A 17,677-nucleotide genomic window follows, 5' to 3' on the forward strand; every position below is an offset into this window, starting at 1 on the left:
CTCCGGTCGCGATGAGGTGGGGAACTTGGTCTTTCTGTGTGGTCTCCACAGGGGATTCAGACATCCTTTCGTCTTGGGAGATGCAACACGAGCCTGCATTCAAGTCACTGCAGGGATATCCGGCCTTATTTCCCGTCAGGGCATCGCAGTGTCCATTCCAGTTGAGGCCGCAAACTCAGGGTCCCTCTCACATACCTAGAGCTGAGAGAAGCCTCCTCTTGAGGTGCTTGTGGTAAGGTGGTATTCCTCTGGAGTCGAAGCCAGGGACTAACCCCTCATCTCGAGTTGATTTTTGGTCCACGGAGCTCTTTCGTGTTGCTACAGTGACCTCAGGATCCCTCTAGCCTTGAAACAGTGTTCTTGGGGATTCTCTGGAGTGCCATCAAGGAAATCAAGGCTACTTTCATGTTTGATGTGAAACACGGAATTGCTCTGCATGCAGTGCAGGGGAATCGTGCCTCATCTCACGGCGAGGGGGATGTCTCATGGTTTTTCTCGAGTTGCGGCGGGAACCTGGGGTATATTCTCGAGTTACGACGGGGATGGCCCTTCCACCCACATGTTTGTTCAGCGACGTCAGGACTCCTGCCTAGTTGCAAGGGACAACTCAGGATTCTCCTCAAGGCTTGGCAGGGCAATTGGGACGCCTCTCCAGCTGAGGCGGGAGACCAAGTGTCCCTTTCCACGTGCCACAGGAATCCTGGGACTCCTATCAAGTTTCACGAGGAGTCACGCATCCTCTCCTTTGGAGGCACTGATCTCCGCGCACCTCTGGAGTTTTCAAAGGATGTGAGGCCTCCAGTCGCGATGAGGTGGGGAACTAGGTCTTTCTCTGTGGTCTCCACAGGGGATTCAGACATCCTTTCGTCTTGGGAGATGCAACACGAGCCTGCATTCAAGTCACTGCAGGGATATCCGGCCTTATTTCGCGTCAGGGCATCGCGGTCTCCATTCAACTTGAGGCCGCAAACTCAGGGTCCCTCTCACATACATAGAGCTGAGAGAAGCCTCCTCTTGAGGTGCTTGTGGTAAGGTGGTATTCCTCTGGAGTCGAAGCCAGGGACTAACCTCTCATCTCGAGTTGATTTTTGGTCCACGGAGCTCTTTAGTGTTGCTACAGTGACCTCAGGATCCCTCAACCTTGAAACAGTGTTCTTGGGATTTCTCTGGAGTGCCATCAAAGACATCAAGGCTCCTTTCATGTGTGATGTGCAACACGGAATTGCTCTGCACGCAGTGCAGGGGAATCGGGCGTCAATTCGCGGCAAGGGGGAACTCTCATGGTTTTTCTCGAGTTGCGGCGGGAACCTGGGGTAAATTCTCGAGTTACGACGGGGATGGCCCTTCCACCCACGTGTTTGTTCAGCGACGTCAGGACTCCTGCCTAGTTGCGAGGGACAACTCGGGATTCTCCTCGAGGCTTGGCAGGGCAATTGGGACGCCTCTCCAGCTGAGGCGGGAGACCAAGTGTCCTTTTCCACGTGCCACAGGAATCCTGAGACTCCTATCAAGTTTCAGGAGGAGTCAGGCATCGTCTCCTTTGGAGGCACTGATATCCGCGTACCTCTGGAGTTTTCAAAGGATGTGAGGCCTCCGGTCGCGATGAGGTGGGGAACTAGGTCTTTCTCTGTGGTCTCCACAGGGGATTCAGACATCCTTTCATCTTGGGAGATGCAAGACGAGCCTGCATTCAAGTCACTGCAGGGATATCCGGCCTTATTTCGAGGCAGGGCATCGCGGTCTCCATTCCACTTGAGGCCGCAAACTCAGGGTCCCTCTCACATACCTAGAGCTGAGAGAAGCCTCCTCTTGAGGTGCTTCTGGTAAGGTGGTAGTCCTCTGGAGTCGAAGCCAGAAACTAACCTCTCATCTCGAGTTGATTTTTGGTCCACGGAGCTCTTTCGTGTTGCTACAGTGACCTCAGGATCCCTCAACCTTGAAACAGTGTTCTTGGGGTTTCTCTGGAGTGCCATCAAGGAAATCAAGGCTCCTTTCAAGTGTGATGTGCAACACAGAATTGCTCTGCACGCAGTGCAGGGGAATCGGGCCTCATCTCGGGGCGAGGGGGAAGTCTCATGGTTTTTCTCGAGTTGCGGCGGGAACCTGGGGTATATTCTCGAGTTACGACGGGGATGGCCCTTCCACCCACGTGTTTGTTCAGCGACGTCTGGACTCCTGCCTTGTTGCGAGGGACAACTCGGGATTCTCCACGAGGCTTGGCAGGGCAATTGGGACGCCTCTCCAGCTGAGGCGGGAGACCAAGGGTCCCTTTCCACGTGCCACAGGAATCCTGGGACTCCTGTCAAGTTTCACGAGGAGTCAGGCATCGTCTCCTTTGGAGGCACTGATCTCCGCGTACCTCTGGAGTTTTCAAAGGATGAGAGGACTCCGGTCGCAATGAGGTGGGGAACTAGGTCTTTCTCTGTGGTCTCCACAGGGGATTCAGACATCCTTTCATCTTGGGAGATGCAAGACGAGCCTGCATTCAAGTCACTGCAGGGATATCCGGCCTTATTTCGCGTCAGGGCATCGCGGTGTCCATTCCACTTGAGGCCGCAAACTCAGGGTCCCTCTCACATACATAGAGCTGAGAGAAGCCTCCTCTTGAGGTGCTTGTGGTAAGGTGGTATTCCTCTGGAGTCGAAGCCAGGGACTAACCTCTCATCTCGAGTTGATTTTTGGCCCACGGAGCTCTTTAGTTTGGCTACAGTGACCTCAGGAGCCCTCTAGCCTTGGAACAGTGTTCTTGGGGTTTCTCTGGAGTGCCATCAAGGAAATCAAATCTCCTTTCATGTGTGATGTGCAACACGGAATTACTCTGCATGCAGTGCAGAGGAATCGGGCCTCATTTTGCGGCGAGGGAGAAGTCTCATGGTTTTTCTCGAGTTGCGGCGGGAACCTGGGGTATATTCTCGAGTTACGATAGGGATGGCCCTTCCACACACGTGTTTCTTCAGCAACGTCAGGACTCCTGCCTAGTTGCGAGGGACAACTCGGGATTCTCCTCGAGGCTTGGCAGGGCAATTGGGACGCCTCTCCAGCTGAGGCCGGAGACCAAGGGTCCCTTTCCACGTGCCACAGGAATCCTGGGACTCCTATCAAGATTCACGAGGAGTCAGGCATCGTCTTCTTTGGAGGCACTGATCTCCGCGTACCTCTGGAGTTTTCAAAGGATGTGAGGCCTCCGGTCGCCATGAGGTGGGGAACTAGGTCTTTCTCTGTGGTCTCCACAGGGGATTCAGACATCCTTTCATCTTGGGAGATGCAAGACGAGCCTGCATTCAAGTCACTGCAGGGATATCCGGCCTTATTTCGCGTCAGGGCATCGCGGTGTCCATTCCACTTGAGGCCGCAAACTCAGGGTCCCTCTCACATAGCTAGAGCTGAGAGAAGCCTTCTCTTGAGGTGCTTGTGGTAAGGTGGTATTCCTCTGGAGTGGAAGCCAGGGACTAACCTCTCATCTCGAGTTGATTTTTGGTCCACGGAGCTCTTTCGTGTTGCTACAGTGACCTCAGGATCCCTCTAGCCTTGAAACAGTGTTCTTGGGGTTTCTCTGGAGTGCCATCAAGGAAATCAAGGCTCCTTTCATGTGTGATGTGCAGCACCGAATTGCTCTCCATGCAGTGCAGGGGAATCGGGCCTCATCTCACGGCGAGGGGGAAGTCTCATGGATTTTCTCGAGTTGCGGCGGGAACCTGGGGTATATTCTCGAGTTACGACGGGGATGGCCCTTCCACCCACGTGTTTGTTCAGCCATGTCAGGACTCCTGCCTAGTTGTGAGGGACAACTCGGGATTCACCTCGAGGCTTGGCAGGGCAATTGGGACGCCTCTCCAGCTGAGGCAGGAGACCAAGTGTGCCTTTCCACGTGCCACAGGAATCCTGGGACTCCTATCAAGTTTCACAAGGAGTTAGGCATTGTCTCCTTTGGAGGCACTGATCTCCGCATACATCTGGAGTTTTCAAAGGATGTGAGGCCTCCAGTCGCCATGAGGTTGGGAACTAGGTCTTTCTCTGTGGTCTTCACAGGGGATTCAGACATCCTTTCGTCTTGGGAGATGCAAGACAAGCCTGCATTCAAGTCACTGCAGGGATATCCGGCCTTATTTCGAGTAAGGGCATCGCGGTGTCCATTCCAGTTGAGGCTGCAAACTCAGGGTCCCTCTCAAATACCTAGAGCTGAGAGAAGCCTCCTCTTGAGGTGCTTGTGGTAAGGTGGTATTCCTCTGGAGTCGAAGCCAGGGACTAACCTCTCATCTCGAGTTGATTTTTGGTCCACGGAGCTCTTTCGTGTTGCTACAGTGACCTCAGAATCCCTCTAGCCTTGAAACAGTGTTCTTGGAGTTTCTCTGGAGTGCCATCAAGGAAATCAAGGCTCCTTTCATGTGTGATGTGCAACAAGGAATTGCTCTGCACGCAGTGCAGGGGAATCGGGCCTCATCTCGCAGCGAGGGGGAAGTCTCATGGTTTTTCTCGAGTTGCGGCGGGAACCTGGGGTATATTCTCGAGTTACGACGGGGATGGCCCTTCCACCCACGTGTTTGTTCAGCGACGTCAGGACTCCTGCCTAGTTGCGAGGGACAACTCGGGATTCTCCTCGAGGCTTGGCAGGGCATTTGGGATGCCTCCCCAGCTGAGGCGGGAGACCAAGGGTCCCTTTCCACGTGCCACAGCAATCCTGGGATTCCTATCAAGTTTCACGAGGAGTCAGGCATCGTTTCCTTTGGAGGCACTGATCTCCACGTACCTCTGGAATTTTCAAAGGATGTGAGGCCTCCGGTCGCGATGAGCTGGGGAACTAGGTCTTTCTCTGTGGTCTCCACAGGGGATTCAGACATCCTTTCGTCTTGGGAGATGCAAGACGAGCCTGCATTCAGGTCACTGCACGGATATCCGGCCTTTTTTCGAGTCAGGGCATCGCGGTGTCCATTCCACTTGAGGCCACAAACTCAGGATCCATCTCACATACCTAGAGCTGAGAGAAGCCTCCTCTTGAGGTGCTTGTGGTAAGGTGGTATTCCTCTGGAGTCGAAGCCAGGGACTAACCTCTCATCTCGAGTTGATTTTTGGTCCCCGGAGCTCTTTAGTGTGGCTACAATGACTTCAGGAGTCCGCTAGCCTTGGAACAGTGTTCTTGGGGTTTCTCTGGAGTGCCACTAAGGAAATCAAGGCTCCTTTCATGTGTGATGTGCAACACGGAATTACTCTGCATGCAGTGCAGAGGAATCGGGCCTCATTTTGCGGTGAGGGGGAAGTCTCATGGTTTTTCTCGAGTTGCGGCCGGAACCTGGTGTATATTCTCGAGTTACGACGGGGAGGGCCCTTCCACCCACGTGTTTGTTCAGCCATGTCAGGACTCCTGCCTAGTTGCGAGGGACAACTCGGAATTCTCCTCGAGGCTTTGCAGGGCAATGGGGCGCCTCTCCAGCTGAGGCGGGAGACCAAGTGTCCTTTTCCACGTGCCACAAGAATTCTGGGACTCCTATCAAGTTTCACGAGGAGTCAGGCATCGTCTCCTTTGGAGGCACTGATCTCCGCGTACCTCTGGAGTTTTCAAAGGATGTGAGGCCTCCGGTCGCGATGAGGTGGGGAACTAGGTCATTCTCTGTGGTTTCCACAGGGGATTCAGACATCCTTTCGTCTTGGGAGATGCAAGACGAGCCTGCATTCCAGTCACTGCAGGGATATCCGGCCTTATTTCGAGTCAGGGCATCGCGGTGGCCATTCCACTTGAGCCGCAAAATCAGGGTCCCTTTCACATACCTAGAGCTGAGAGAAGCCTCCTCTTGAGGTGCTTGTGGTAAGGTGGTATTCCTCTGGAGTCGAAGCCAGAGACTAAACTCTCATCTCGAGTTGATTTTTGGGCCACGGAGCTCTTTACTGTTGCTACAGTGACCTCAGGATCCCTCTAGCCTTGAAACAGTGTTCTTGGGGTTTCTCTGAAGTGCCATCAAGGAAATCAAGGCTCCTTTCATGTGTGATGTGCAGCTCGGAATTGCTCTGCACGCAGTGCAGGGGAATCGGGCCTCATCTCGCGGCGAGGGGGAAGTCTCATGGTTTTTCTCGAGTTGCGGCGGGAACCTGGGGTATATTCTCGAGTTACGACAGGGATGGCCCTTCCACACACGTGTTTGTTCAGCGACGTCAGGACTCCTGCCTAGTTGCGAGGGACAACTCGGGATTCTCCTTGAGGCTTGGCAGGGCAATTGCGACGCCTCTCCAGCTGAGGCGGGAGACCAAGGGTCCCTTTCCACGTGCCACAGGAATCCTGGGACTCCTATCAAGTTTCACGAGGATTCAGGCATCGTCTCCTTTGGAGGCCCTGATCTCCGCGTACCTCTGGAGTTTTCAAAGAATGTGAGGCCTCCGGTCGCGGTGAGGTGGGGAACTAGGTCTTTCTCTGTGGTCTTTACAGGGGATTCAGACATCCTTTCGTCTTGGGAGATGCAAGACGAGCCTGCATTCAAGTCACTGCAGGGATATCCAGCCTTATTTCGCGTCAGGTCATTGCAGTGTCTACTCCACTTGAGGCCGCAAAATCAGGGTCCCTCTCACATACCTAGAGCTGAGAGAAGCATCCTCTTGAGGTGCTTGTGGTAAGGTGGTATTCCTCTGGAGTCGAAGCCAGGGACTAACCTCTCATCTCGAGTTGAATTTTGGTCCACGGAGCTCTTTCGTGTTGGTACAGTGACCTCAGGATCCCTCTAGCCTTGAAACAGTGTTGTTGGGGTTTCTCTGGAGTGCCATCAAGGAAATCAAGACTCCTTTCATGTGTGATGTGCAACACGGAATTGCTCTGCACGCAGTGCAGGGGAATCGGGTCTCATCTCGCGGCGAGTGGGAAGTCTCATGGTTTTTCTCGAGTTGCGGTGGGAACCTGGGGTATATTCTCGAGTTACGATGGGGATGGCCCTTTCACCCTCGTGTTTCTTCAGCGACGTCAGGACTCCTGCCTAGTTGCGAGGGACAACTCGGGATTCTCCTCGAGGCTTGGCAGGTCAATTGGGACGCCTCTCCAGCTGAGGCGGGAGACCAAGGGTCCCTTTCCACGTGCCACAGGAATCCTGGGACTCCTGTCAAGTTTCAGGAGGAGTCAGGCATCGTCTCCTTTGGAGGCACTGATCTCCGCGTACCTCTGGAGTTTTCAAAGGATGTGAGGCCTCCGGTCGCGATGAGGTGGGGAACTAGGTCTTTCTCTGTGGTCTCCACAGGGGATTCAGACATCCTTTCGTCTTGGGAGATGCAAGACGAGCCTGCATTCAAGTCACTGCAGGGATATCCGGCCTTATTTCGAGGCAGGGCATCGCGGTCTCCATTCCACTTGAGGCCGCAAACTCAGGGTCCCTCTCACATACCTAGAGCTGAGAGAAGCCTCCTCTTGAGGTGCTTGTGGTAAGGTGGTAGTCCTCTGGAGTCGTCGCCAGGGACTAACCTCTCATCTCGAGTTGATTTTTGGCCCACGGAGCTCTTTCGTGTTGCTACAGTGACCTCAGGATCCCTCTAGCCTTGAAACAGTGTTCTTGGGGTTTCTCTTGAGTGCCATCAAGGAAATCAAGGCTCCTTTCATGTGTGATGTGCAACACGGAATTGCTCTGCACGCAGTGCAGGGGAATCGGGCCTCATCTCGCGGCGAGGAGGAAGTCTAATGGTTTTTCTCGAGTTGCGGCGGGAACCTGGGGTATATTCTCGAGTTACGACGGGGAGGGCCCTTCCACACACGTGTGTGTTCAGCCATGTCAGGACTCCTGCCTAGTTGCGAGGGACAACTCGGGATTCTCCTCGAGGCTTGGCAGGGCAATTGGGACGCCTCTTCAGCTGAAACGTGAGACCAAGGGTCCCTTTCCACGTGCCACAGGCATCCTGGGTCTCCTATCAAGTTTCACGAGGAGTCAGGCATCGTCTCCTTTGGAGGCACTGATCTCCCCGTACCTCTGGAGTTTTCAAAGGATGTGAGGCTATCGGTGGCGATGAGGTGGGGAACTAAGCCTTTCTCTGTGCTTTCCACAGGGGATTCAGACATCCTTTCGTCCTGGGAGATGCAAGACGAGCCTGCATTGAAGTCACTGCAGGGATATCCGGCCTTATTTCGAGTCAGGGCATTGCGGTGTCCATTCCACTTGAGGCCGCAAACTCAGGGTCCCTCTCACATACCTAGAACTGAGAGAAGCCTCCTCTTGAGGTGCTTGTGGTAAGGTGGTGTTCCTCTGGAGACGAATCCAGGGACTAACCTCTCTTTTCGAGTTGATTTGTGGTCCACAGAGTTCTTTCGTGTTGCTACAGTGACCTCAGGATCCCTCTATCCTTGAAACAGTGTTCTTGGGGTTTCTCTGGAGTGCCATCAAGGAAATCAAGGCTCCTTTCATGTGTGATGTGCAAGACGGAATTGCTCTGCACGCAGTACAGGGGAATCGGGCCTCATCTCGCATCGAGGGGGAAGTCTCATGGTTTTTCTCGAGTTGCGGTGGGAACCTGGGGTATATTCTTGAGTTACGACGGGGATGGCCCTTCCACCCACGTGTTTATTCAGCCACGTCAGGACTCCTGCCTAGTTGCGAGGGACAACTCGGGATTCTCCTCGAGGCTTGGCAGGGCAATTGGAACGCCTCTCCAGCTGAGGCGGGAGACCAAGGGTCCCTTTCCACGTGCCACAGGAATCCTGGGTCTCCTATCAAGTTTCACGAGGAGTCAGGCATCGTCTGCTTTGGAGGCACTGATCTCCGCATACCTCTGGAGTTTTCAAAGGATTTGAGGCCTCCTGTCGCGATGAGGTGGGGAACTAGGTTTTTCTCTGTGGTCTCCACAGGGGATTCAGACACCCTTTCGTCTTGGGAGATGCAAGACGAGCCTGCATTCCAGTCACTGCAGGGATATCCGGCCTTATTTCGAGTCAGGGCATCGCGGTGTCCATTCCACTTGAGGCCGCAAACTCAGGGTCCCTCTCACATACCTAGAGCTGAGAGAAGCCTCCTCTTGAGGTGCTTGTGGTAAGGTGGTATTCCTCTGGAGTCGAAGCCAGGGACTAACCTCTCATCTCGAGTTCATTTTTGGCCCACGGAGCTCTTTCGTGTTGCTACAGTGACCTCAGGATCCCTCTAGCCTTGAAACAGTGTTCTTGGGGTTTCTCTGGAGTGCCATGAAGGAAATCAAGGCTCCTTTCATGTGTGATGTGCAACACAGAATTGCTCTGCACGCAGTGCAGGGGAATCGGGCTTCATCTCGCATCGAGGGGGAAGTCTCATGGTTTTTCTCGAGTTGCGGCGGGAACCTGGGGTATATTCTCGAGTTACGACGGGGATGGCCCTTCCACCCACGTGTTTCTTCAGCGACGTCAGGACTCCTGCCTAGTTGCGAGGGACAACTCTGGATTCTCCTCGAGGCTTTGCAGGGCACTTGGGACGCCTCTCCAGCTGAGGCGGGAGACCAAGTGTCCCTTTCCAAGTGACACAGGAATCCTGGGACTCCTATCAAGTTTCACGAGGAGTCAGGCATCGTCTCCTTTGGAGGCACTGATCTCCGCGTACCTCTGGAGTTTTCAAAGGATGTGAGGCTATCGGTCGCGATGAGGTGGGGAACTAGGTCTTTCTTTGTGCTTTCCACAGGGGATTCAGACATCCTTTCGTCCTGGGAGATGCAAGACGAGCCTGCATTGAAGTCACTGCAGGGATATCCGGCCTTATTTCGAGTCAGGGCATCGCGGTGTCCATTCTACTTGAGGCCGCAAACTCAGGGTCCCTCTCACATAACTAGAGCTGAGAGAAGCCTCCTCTTGAGGTGCTTGTGGTAAGGTGGTATTCCTCTGGAGACGAAGCCAGACACTAACCTCTCTTTTTGAGTTGATTTTGGTCCACAGAGTTCTTTCGTGTTGCTACAGTGACCTCAGGATCCCTCTATCCTTGAAACAGTGTTCTTGGGGTTTCTCTGGAGTGCCATCAAGGAAATCAAGGCTCCTTTCATGTGTGATGTGCAAGACAGAATTGCTCTGCATGCAGTACAGGGGAATCGGGCCTCATCTCGCATCGAGGGGGAAGTCTCATGGTTTTTCTCGAGTTGCGGCGGGAACCTGAGGTATATTCTCGAGTTACGACGGGGATGGCCCTTCCACACACGTGTTTGTTCAGCCACGTCAGGACTCCTGCCTAGTTGCGAGGGACAACTCGGGATTCTCCTCGAGGCTTGGCAGGGCAATTGGAACGCCTCTCCAGCTGAGGCGGGAGAGCAAGGGTCCCTTTCCACGTGCCACAAGAATCCTGGGACTCCTATCAAGTTTCACGAGGAGTCAGGCATCGTCTCCTTTGGAGGTACTGATCTCCGCATACCTCTGGAGTTTTCAAAGGATGTGAGGCCTCCGGTCGCGATGAGGTGGGGAACTAGGTCTTTCTCTGTGGTCTCCACAGGGGATTCAGACATCCTTTCTTCTTGGGAGATGCAAGACGAGCCTGCATTAAAGTCACTGCAGGGATATCCGGCCTTATTTCGAGTCAGGGCATCGCGGTGTCCATTCCACTTGAGGCCGCAAACTCAGGGTCCCTCTCACATACCTAGAGCTGAGAGAAGCCTCCTCTTGAGGTGCTTGTGGTAAGGTGGTATTCCTCAGGAGTCGAAGCCAGGGACTAACCTCTCATCTCGTGTTGATTCTTGGTCCACGGAGCTCTTTCGTGTTGCTACAGTGACCCCAGGATTTCTCTAGCCTTGAAACAGTGTTCTTGGGGTTTCTCTGGAGTGCCATCAAGGAAATCAAGGCTCCTTTCATGTGTGATGTGCAACACGGAATTGCTCTGCACGCAGTGCAGGGGAATCGGGCCTCATCTCGCGGCGAGGGGGAAGTCTCATGGTTTTTCTCGAGTTGCGGCGGGAACCTGGGGTATATTCTCGAGTTATGACGGGGATGGCCTTTCCACACACGTGTGTGTTCAGCCATGTCAGGACTCCTGCCTAGTTGCGAGGGACAACTCGGGATTCTCCTCGAGGCTTGGCAGGGCAATTGGGACGCCTCTCCAGCTGAGACGGGAGACCAAGGGTCCCTTTCCACGTGCCACAGGAATCCTGGGTCTCCTATCAAGTTTCACGAGGAGTCAAGCATCGTCTCCTTTGGAGGCACTGATCTCCGCATACCTCTGGAGTTTTCAAAGGATGTGAGGCCTCCTGTCGCGATGAGGTGGGGAACTAGGTCTTTCTCTGTGGTCTCCACAGGGGATTCAGACATCCTTTCATCTTGGGAGATGCAAGACGAGCCTGCATTCCAGTCACTGTAGGGATATCCGGCCTTATTTCGAGTCAGAGCATCGCGGTGTCCATTCCACTTGAGGCCGCAAACTCAGGGTCCCTCTCACATACCTAGAGCTGAGAGAAGCCTCCTCTTGAGGTGCTTGTGGTAAGGGGGCATTCCTCTGGAGTCGAAGCCAGGGACTAACCTCTCATCTCGAGTTGATTTTTGGTCCACGGAGCTCTTTCGTGTTGCTACAGTGACCTCAGGATCCCTCTAGCCTTGAAACAGTGTTTTTGGGGTTTCTCTGTAGTGCCATCAAAGACATCAAGGCTCCTTTCATGTGTGATGTGCAAGACGGAATTGCTCTGCACGCAGTACAGGGGAATCGGGCCTCATCTCGCATCGAGGGGGAAGTCTCATGGTTTTTCTCGAGTTGCGGCGGGAACCTGGGGTATATTCTCGAGTTACGACGGGGATGGCCCTTCCACACATGTGTTTGTTCAGCCACGTCAGGACTCTTGCCTAGTTGCGAGACACAACTCGGGATTCTACTCGAGGCTTGGCAAGGCAATTGGGACGCCTCTCCAGCTGAGGCGGGAGACCAAGGGTCCCTTTCCACGTGCCACAGGAATCCTGGGACTCCTATCAAGTTTCACGAGGAGTCAGGCATCATCTCCTTTGGAGGCACTGATCTCTGCGTACCTCTGGAGTTTTCAAAGGATGTGATGCCTCCGGTCGCGATGAGGTGGGGAACTAGGTCTTTCTCTGTGGTCTCCACAGGGGATTCAGACATCCTTTCATCTTGGGAGATGCAAGACGAGCCTGCATTCAAGTCACTGCAGGGATATCCGGCCTTATTTCGCGTCAGGGCATCGCGGTGTCAATTCCACTTGAGGCCGCAAACTCAGGGTCCCTCTCACATACCTAGAGCTGAGAGAAGCCTCCTCTTGAGGTGCTTGTGGTAAGGTGGTATTCCTCTCGAGTCGAAGCCAGGGACTAACCTCTCATCTCGAGTTGATTTTTGGCCCACGGAGCTCTTTCGTGTTGCTACAGTGACCTCAGAATCCCTCTAGCCTTGAAACAGTGTTCTTGGGGTTTCTCTGGAGTGCCATCAAGGAAATCAAGGCTCCTTTCATGTGTGATGTGCAACACGGAATTGCTCTGCATGCAGTGCAGGGGAATCGGGCCTCATCTCGCGGCGAGGGGGAAGTCTCATGGTTTTTCTCGAGTTGCGGCGGGAACCTGGGGTATATTCTCGAGTTACGACGGGAATGGCCCTTCCACACACGTGTGTGTTCAGCCATGTCAGGACTCCTGTCTAGTTGCGAGGGACAACTCGGGATTCTCCTCGAGGCTTTGCAGGGCAATTGGGACACCTCTCCAGCTGAGACGGGAGACCAAGGGTCCCTTTCCAAGTGCCACAGGAATCCTGGGTCTCCTATCAAGTTTCACGAGGAGTCAGGCATCGTCTCCTTTGGAGGCACTGATCTCCGCATACCTCTGGAGTTTTCAAAGGATTTGAGGCCGCCTGTCGCGATGAGGTGGGGAACTAGGTCTTTCTCTGTGGTCTCCACAGGGGATTCAGACACCCTTTCTTCCTGGGAGATGCAAGACGAGCCTGCATTGAAGTCACTGCAGGGATATCCGGCCTTATTTCGAGTCAGGGCATCGCGGTGTCCATTCCACTTGAGGCCGCAAACTCAGGGTCCCTCTCACATACCTAGAGCTGAGAGAAGCCTCCTCTTGAGGTGCTTGTGGTAAGGTGGTATTCCTCTGGAGTCGAAGCCAGGGACTAACCTCTCATCTCGAGTTGATTTTTGGTCCACGGAGCTCTTTCGTGTTGCTATAGTAACCTCAGGGTCCCTCTAGCCTTGAAACAGTGTTCTTGGGGTTTCTCTGGAGTGCCATGAAGGAAATCAAGGCTCCTTTCATGTGTGATGTGCAACACAGAATTGCTCTGCACGCAGTGCAGGGGAATCGGGCCTCATCTCGCTGCGAGGGGGAAGTCTCATGGTTTTTCTCGAGTTGCGGCGGGAACCTAGGGTATATTCTCGAGTTACGCCGGGGATGGCCCTTCCACACACGTGTTTGTTCAGCCACGTCAGGACTCTTGCCTAGTTGCGAGACACAACTCGGGATTCTCCTCAAGGCTTGGCAAGGCAATTCGGACGCCTCTCCAGCTGAGGCGGGAGACCAAGGGTCCCTTTCCACGTGCCACAGGAATCCTGGGACTCCTATCAAGTTTCACGAGGAGGCAGGCATCGTCTCCTTTGGAGGCACTGATCTCCGCGTACCTCTGGAGTTTTCAAAGGATGTGAGGCCTCCGTTCGCGATGAGGTGGGGAACTAGGTCTTTCTCTGTGGTCTCCACAGGGGATTCAGACATCCTTTCATCTTGGGAGATGCAAGACAAGCCTGCATTCAAGTCACTGCAGGGATATCCAGCCTTATTTCGAGTCAGGGCATCGCGGTGTCCATTCCACTTGAGGCCGCAAACTCAGGGTCCCTCTCACATACCTAGAGCTGAGAGAAGCCTCCTCTTGAGGTGCTTGTGGTAAGGTGGTATTCCTCTGGAGTCGAAGCCAGGGACTAACCTCTCATCTCGAGTTGATTTTTGGCCCACGGAGCTCTTTCGTGTTGCTACAGTGACCTCAGGATCCCTCTAGCCTTGAAACAGTGTTCTTGGGGTTTCTCTGGAGTGCCATCAAGGAAATCAAGGCTCCTTTCATGTGTGATGTGCAACACGGAATTGCTCTGCACGCAGTGCAGGGGAATCGGGCCTCATCTCGCGGCGAGGGGGAAGTCTCATGGTTTTTCTCGAGTTGCGGCGGGAACCTGGGGTATATTCTCGAGTTACGACGGGGATGGCCCTTCCACCCACGTGTTTCTTCAGCGACGTCAGGACTCCTGCCTAGTTGCGAGGGACAACTCTGGATTCTCCTCGAGGCTTGGCAGGGCAATTGGAACGCCTCTCCAGCTGAGGCGGGAGACCAAGTGTCCCTTTCCAAGTGCCACAGGAATCCTGGGACTCCTATCAATTTTCACGAGGAGTCAGGCATCGTCTCCTTTGGAGGCACTGATCTCCGCGTACCTCTGGAGTTTTCAAAGGATGTGAGGCTATCGGTCGCGATGAGGTGGGGAACTAAGACTTTCTCTGTGCTTTCCACAGGGGATTCAGACATCCTTTCGTCCTGGGAGATGCAAGACGAGCCTGCATTGAAGTCACTGCAGGGATATCCGGCCTTATTTCGAGTCAGGGCATCGCGGTGTCCATTCCACTTGAGGCCGCAAACTCAGGGTCCCTCTCACATACCTAGAGCTGAGAGAAGCCTCCTCTTGAGGTGCTTGTGGTAAGGTGGTATTCCTCTGGAGACGAATCCAGGGACTAACCTCTCTTTTCGAGTTGATTTTTGGTCCACAGAGTTCTTTCGTGTTGCTACAGTGACCTCAGGATCCCTCTATCCTTGAAACAGTGTTCTTGGGGTTTCTCTGGAGTGCCATCAAGGAAATCAAGGCTCCTTTCATGTGTGATGTGCAAGACGGAATTGCTCTGCACGCAGTACAGGGGAATCGGGCCTCATCTCGCATCGAGGGGGAAGTCTCATGGTTTTTCTCGAGTTGCGGCGGGAACCTGGGGTATATTCTCGAGTTATGACGGGGATGGCCCTTCCACCCACGTGTTTGTTCAGCCACGTCAGGACTCCTGCCTAGTTGCGAGGGACAACTCGGGATTCTCCTCGAGGCTTGGCAGGGCAATTGGAACGCCTCTCCAGCTGAGGCGGGAGACCAAGGGTCCCTTTCCACGTGCCACAAGAATCCTGGTACTCCTATCAAGTTTCACGAGGAGTTAGGCATCGTCTCCTTTGGAGGCACTGATCTCCGCGTACCTCTGGAGTTTTCAAAGGATTTGAGGCCTCCTGTCGCGATGAGGTGGGGAACTAGGTCTTTCTCTGTGGTCTCCACAGGGGATTCAGACACCCTTTCGTCTTGGGAGATGCAAAACGAGCCTGCATTCCAGTCACTGCAGGGATATCCGGCCTTATTTCGAGGCAGGGCATCGCGGTGTCCATTCCACTTGAGGCCGCAAACTCAGGGTCCCTCTCACATTCCTAGAGCTGAGAGAAGCCTTCTCTTGAGGTGCTTGTGGTAAGGTGGTATTCCTCTGGAGTCGAAGCCAGAGACTAACCTCTCATCTCGAGTTGATTTTTGGTCCACGGAGCTCTTTCGTGTTGCTACAGTGACCTCAGGATCCCTCTAGCCTTGAAACAGTGTTCTTGGGGTTTCTCTGGAGTGCCATCAAGGAAATCAAGGCTCCTTTCATGTGTGATGTGCAACACGGAATTGCTCTGCAAGCAGTTCAGGGGAATCGGGCCTCATCTCGCGGCGAGGGGGAAGTCTCATGGTTTTTCTCGAGTTGCGGCGGGAACCTGGGGTATATTCTCGAGTTACCACGGGGATGGCCCTTCCACCCACGTGTTTGTTCAGCCACGTCAGGACTCTTGCCTACTTGCGAGACACAACTCTGGATTCTCCTCGAGGCTTGGCAAGGCAATTGGGACGCCTCTCCAGCTGAGGCGGGAGACCAAGGGTCCCTTTCCAAGTGCCACAGGAATCCTGGGACTCCTATCAAGTTTCACGAGGAGTCAGGCATCGTCTCCTTTGGAGGCACTGATCTCCGCGTACCTCTGGAGTTTTCAAAGGATGTGAGGCTATCGGTAGCCATGAGGTGGGGAACTAAGTCTTTCTCTGTGCTTTCCACAGGGGATTCAGACATCCTTTCGTCATGGAGGACGCAAGACGAGCCTGCATTGAAGTCACTGCAGGGATATCCGGCCTTATTTCGAGTCAGGGCATCGCGGTGTCCATTCCACTTGAGGCCGCAAACTCAGGGTCCCTCTCACATACCTAGAGCTGAGAGAAGCCTCCTCTTGAGGTGCTTGTGGTAAGGTGGTATTCCTCTGGAGAAGAATCCAGGGACTAACCTCTCTTTTTGAGTTGATTTTTGGTCCACAGAGTTCTTTCGTGTTGCTACAGTGACCTCAGGATCCCTCTATCCTTGAAACAGTGTTCTTGGGGTTTCTCTGGAGTGCCATCAAGGAAATCAAGGCTCCTTTCATGTGTGATGTGCAACACGGAATTGCTCTGCACGCAGTGCAGGGGAATCGGGCCTCATCTCGCGGCGAGGGGGAAGTCTCATGGTTTTTCTCGAGTTGCGGCGGGAACCTGGGGTATATTCTCGAGTTACGACGGGAATGGCCCTTCCACACACGTGTGTGTTCAGCCATGTCAGGACTCCTGTCTAGTTGCGAGGGACAACTCGGGATTCTCCTCGAGGCTTTGCAGGGCAATTGGGACGCCTCTCCAGCTGAGACGGGAGACCAAGGGTCCCTTTCCAAGTGCCACAGGAATCCTGGGTCTCCTATCAAGTTTCACGAGGAGTCAGGCATCGTCTCCTTTGGAGGCACTGATCTCCGCATACCTCTGGAGTTTTCAAAGGATTTGAGGCCGCCTGTCGCGATGAGGTGGGGAACTAGGTCTTTCTCTGTGGTCTCCACAGGGGGTTCAGACACCCTTTCGTCCTGGGAGATGCAAGACGAGCCTGCATTGAAGTCACTGCAGGGATATCCGGCCTTATTTCGAGTCAGGGCATCGCGGTGTCCATTCCACTTGAGGCCGCAAACTCAGGGTCCCTCTCACATACCTAGAGCTGAGAGAAGCCTCCTCTTGAGGTGCTTGTGGTAAGGTGGTATTCCTCTGGAGTCGAAGCCAGGGACTAACCTCTCATCTCGAGTTGATTTTTGGTCCACGGAGCTCTTTCGTGTTGCTATAGTAACCTCAGGGTCCCTCTAGCCTTGAAACAGTGTTCTTGGGGTTTCTCTGGAGTGCCATGAAGGAAATCAAGGCTCCTTTCATGTGTGATGTGCAAGACGGAATTGCTCTGCACGCAGTGCAGGGGAATCGGGCCTCATCTCGCTGCGAGGGGGAAGTCTCATGGTTTTTCTCGAGTTGCGGCGGGAACCTAGGGTATATTCTCGAGTTACGCCGGGGATGGCCCTTCCACACACGTGTTTGTTCAGCCACGTCAGGACTCTTGCCTAGTTGCGAGACACAACTCGGGATTCTCCTCAAGGCTTGGCAAGGCAATTCGGACGCCTCTCCAGCTGAGGCGGGAGACCAAGGGTCCCTTTCCACGTGCCACAGGAATCCTGGGACTCCTATCAAGTTTCACGAGGAGTCAGGCATCGTCTCCTTTGGAGGCACTGATCTCCGCGTACCTCTGGAGTTTTCAAAGGATGTGAGGCCTCCGTTCGCGATGAGGTGGGGAACTAGGTCTTTCTCTGTGGTCTCCACAGGGGATTCAGACATCCTTTCATCTTGGGAGATGCAAGACAAGCCTGCATTCAAGTCACTGCAGGGATATCCAGCCTTATTTCGAGTCAGGGCATCGCGGTGTCCATTCCACTTGAGGCCG

Source organism: Cervus elaphus, chromosome 32 (genome assembly GCF_910594005.1).
Source record: "Cervus elaphus chromosome 32, mCerEla1.1, whole genome shotgun sequence".
NCBI lineage: Eukaryota > Metazoa > Chordata > Mammalia > Artiodactyla > Cervidae > Cervus > Cervus elaphus.